General features: G+C 37.7%; 1 pseudogene; it reads right to left on the reverse strand.

Moving 5' to 3' along the window:
• Positions 1 to 319: 319 nt before the first annotated feature.
• On the reverse strand, positions 320 to 2,867 carry LOC108714957 (annotated as a pseudogene).
• Positions 2,868 to 4,759: the final 1,892 nt, after the last annotated feature.

Here is a 4,759-nt window from a genome sequence, read left to right on the forward strand (position 1 = left end):
TATTCCGTTTGAGCAAAGCTACACTACAAAGCTACTATATGTGTGTTTTGTAAAGATAAAAATCAAGCTTCACTTCTCGCAAATCTATAGATCTATTAATATTTAGTTGGCAGTTGCTGTTACTAACTGGCAAAGTATACTACAGCTTTGTTTATAATCCACCGGTATCCCTGGGTCTTTCTCCATTAATGATTTACTGTACTTATTTAGTCCCATTAAGGGTATAAGTGACTTGCATGTTTTTTTTAAATCCCAGGCTTATAGTCTTACATTTATCACCAGTGTCTGCCACTCATCCTCTTCTCAGGTTGCCAGTTTGTCAAGATCCTGCTAGAATAATGTTCTGCAAAGACAGAACAATACACTGCTTAAAACGTTATATTAATTAAATAAAAGTAGGCCCATTAGAGAAGCCTGCAGCACCCTACCAAAAACCCTACTCCAATCTATGCTTTCAAGACAATCTTTGCACAACCCATTGTAAAAAAAAAAACGAAATTCAAGTGCAAGAATCCATCGGTTTAGAATGGAACAAGGGAATGAGGGAGGGTTGAATAAAGGTGGCCATACACGCACAAATATTATTGTACAAAATGAAGTGTGTGATATTCGGTGCGTGTATAGTGGGAAACCTATATAAATATCTCATCAATTGCTCAAGTTGGAAAATTTTGATTGGGCACCTTTGAAGTCACCTGAACATCAGCAAAGGGATAAAAAAAAATATATATAATATTGATAAACCACCATACCACGTCCCAAGCCGCTCAGCAGTTGGCAGGGGAGGATTTAGCACACAGTTTGAAACCAAGGCACAGGAGATGTTTACATAAAGAATTGTTACTAAACAGAGAGGTAAAATTCCTTTTTTACTATGATTAGCGGTAAATACCATGTGGGGTTTTACCTTGACGTGGTGTGGTGGCTTACAACATGGAGCTGGTCACTGCTCCTGTATAACTATAACAAACAAGGGAAAGTTGTGCTCACCACTATTTTTTAAAACCATTAGACGGGGGTGCAACGAGGGTGTGACCACAAAATACATATAGACAAATACAGAGTCCTCTGAATACAAGAGTTACATATCAGAACTAACTAGATCATTTTTTATTTGCCTTCTTCTTCTGACTCTTTCCAGCTGTCAAATGGAGGTCACTGACCCAGTCTAAAAACAAATGCTCTGTAAGGCTACAAATTTGTTATTGCGAATTTGTATTACTCGTCTTTCTATCCAGATCCTCCCCCTATTAATTTTTCATATTCTCATTCAAATCAAAGCATGGTTGCTAGGGTAATTGGGACCCTGGCAACCAGTTTGCTGACACTGCAAAATCACAAATAGTAAAAAATTAAAACCAATTGCAAATTGTCTTAGAATATTGCTCTCTACATCATACTAAAAGTTAACTCAAAGTTGAACCACCCCTTTAGTTGCTCATACCACAAGTCAATTCATATGGCATTGACTTATATGACTTACCTTTCCCTGGAAGGTACAGTCTTGCTTCTCTTGTTGAGGCAGCTGGTAGTTAGTATCATAGGGGTGCCAAGGATGATGATTGTTATGAGGTTGGAAACAAAGGATGTCATTTTGCAATGGAATCTTAGTCCTGGCAAAATCCAGGTCTTGAGGTTCTAATACATTGCTACATGAATTTGCCTCTTCTTGTCTACAATTGGGTTCATCAAAATGTTGCAATAAGTCTTCCTGAAGCAAATCCTCAGGATCAAGTCCTGAAAAGTGCTCTGTCTGAGCATCTACATGTTGTAACAAAGTGTCTTCCAGAGGGGAAAATCCATTGTGGTCTTTTAAATGTCTAATATGTGCAGAGGATCCATCTGGTGTGAAATTAATAGTGTCAGGAGACATTTTTGTTCTGTTAAAGTTGCCCCGAGCATGAGCAGATTGTACAATTTGAAAATTATTTGAATGCAGTTGTGCATTTGGGTTCATCATACTCTGGTTTGTCTCATGCTTTGTACCAATATCAGAAAATGCAGGGTTTCCAGTTAATTCTGACAATGAGGGTGTTGTGTGGTTCAGGTGGTTATTGGAAAAAGAAGTGTGTGTAGAAAAGGGTTGTGTGGAATCAACAGAGCAGCAGGTCAGTGTTGGAGAATGAGAAACAAAAGTGCTTTCATGTTGAACCTCAAGACGGTTGCTGCAAAAGTGCAATGTTGCTGCTGTTGGTTCGGAGAACTGTTGTACTGGCAAAGACTGCTGGGATGTTGCAATGTTATCCAGCTGAGGCTGCTGGGCATTACCAATGCTATGTGGTACAGAAACATTAACCTCCATAAAGTTTTTTGGCTGGTTGAGAGTTTCAGGACCTACAGTGATACTGTTAATGGGGTGTTGAGTTGTTTGCTGCGCATTGGTCTGGTACAAAGTAAAATCATTTTGAGTTACATAACCTTTACTTTGCTGTATAGTCTGTGAGTGTCCATGTTGGTGGAAGGGAGAGCCATTCTGACTAGGAATACTTGTTGAAGTTTGGTGACCCCACATAGGACTTCCATCCTCTGGAAATATCCCACTCCCTTGATTTGGTGGGTGTAATGGTGAGCAGCTGAACTGTGACTGCGGAGATAGAACACTGCCAACTGGACTGTTGTAAGACTGGTTTACTTGGTGCAACTTCAAAGAATCAAATTGATTCAGAGAATCAAACTCATTGATTTTCTGATGTGTTTGAGAATCCCAATCATGATTAAGCGAGTCTAAAGGTTCAAACTCTGCTCCAAGATTTAATTCATCAGCTAGTGATACTGATCCATGTTGAACAAAGGCATCATCAGACAGGCCAAAAGGCTCTTCAAAAAGGTGTGCATCATCAAAAAAAATCCATAATTGGATCAGTCATACTTTTGCAGGAGGGCAACTATCTAACATGTTCATTAGAGAACAGAGCAAGGAACTGGTCACATCATGATTCAAGTTAAAGACATTGCGGTCTTACATTAACGTTTAAAAAATAGAAATAAAGAATAGAAAGTTGCCCCACCAACTTTAAATAGCCTGCAAATTTAAGAAGAGAAAATTAAAACAATGTCATTAGATGTACAGATATACCTTACTTGGTGTTTTTAAATTAATAGGTTGTACAACTAGAATGTAAAAATTAACCTTTGGTTCATTTACAATTTAGTTAAAAAAATTAAGATAGTTGGCCAATCGTAATTTATTTAGCTTATTATAAGTGTGCTTAAAACTCTTGGGAGGGGGATCTGGACAGAAACACAAGTAAATTAGAATGGAACACAAAACAAATCAAATCAACACAAAGGGGCAGATTTACTAATGGGCAAAGTGGCCATTGCTAGCAAGAATTTGCCTGAAATCCAATCCACAGGGATATTGCCAATTTACTAACAGGCATAGAGAACAATTCGCTAACAAAAGAGATCGTAGCTAGTGTGGTTGGCCAATCGTAATTTATTTAGCTTATTATAAGTGTGCTTAAAACTCTTGGGAGGGGGATCTGGACAGAAACACAAGTAAATTAGAATGGAACACAAAACAAATCAAATCAACACAAAGGGGCAGATTTACTAATGGGCAAAGTGGCCATTGCTAGCAAGAATTTGCCTGAAATTCAATCCACAGGGATATTGCCAATTTACTAACAGGCATAGAGAACAATTCGCTAACAAAAGAGACCGTAGCTAGTGTGGTTTGCCAGGCAAATGTTTGCTCAGGTGAGCGTTGGTACTCTGCAAATACACTATAAAGTGCGAATTTTACAGAAAGTTACCTTTTTCACCAGAGTTTCTTTCGCCACTTTAGACCTGGTGAACTGATAAGATGAAGCTACATCCTCCTCAATCTTATGTCAGTGACATCGTATCCTGTATGCCAGAAAGTCATAAAAGTAAAAAAAAAACCCAGTTTTTTTCATATTTTAAAGCAGGATGGCCTTCAAAAGTTCTATCTATTAAATATTTTTGTGTTAACTTTTTTTTCCAACAATTTGAGGGGCATGTCACATTTGTTTTAGGCTCATGTCTAGGACATTAGAGGATCTCTTTTGTCTTTATTTTGCTTCCTTGGACATTTGTAACAAAAAATAATAAAGACGTCTATATGACCTATATGTAGCCTATTCAAACTGACATAAGGGTAAGAGTACGGTACCAACGAAGTTTCACTAGACAGAAATGAACGGGAGCGAAAGTTCGCTATGAAATGCTTACACTGATAATTAACGCGTTCCGCTACAGAGAAGCAACTTGGCCTTTTAGTGATTTAGCGTAGTGGTAACGAATTTAAGTCTGTCAAAAGTGCCACAAAATGTGCTGGATCCTTCCCTGGTGAAAATTCGCCCTTTAGTGAATTTGGCCCAAAGACTTTTACAGATTAATACATCAGATTATTAATGATTTAAAAAGTGTTATTTCAACATATACTGCTAAATTAACTTCCTGCATACTACAACACATTAGCAAGACTTAAAGCATGCTGGGAGCTGTAGCCAGCATAAGAATTGTAGTTTAACCATTACAAAGGTTCCCTCTTCAACCATTTATTTCTTTCCAAGCAAACAAATTACAACCTGGAAAAACTGGGTTCAATGAAGGGCACAAAGATGCTAGCGGTGGAAAGCAGCATAGCAAATCCACGTCATAAATCTAATGTATCATTATAATTTGCACATTAAGTGGTACAATGTGATGTTTACAGAGCTATTCTTGACAATATTAGTTGATAGCTGCCTAGAATTCCTTAAAGTGTATTTAAACACAAAGAATGAAATGA

The sequence above is a fragment of the Xenopus laevis genome, chromosome 4S (genome assembly GCF_017654675.1).
Source record: "Xenopus laevis strain J_2021 chromosome 4S, Xenopus_laevis_v10.1, whole genome shotgun sequence".
Taxonomy (NCBI): Eukaryota; Metazoa; Chordata; class Amphibia; order Anura; family Pipidae; genus Xenopus; species Xenopus laevis.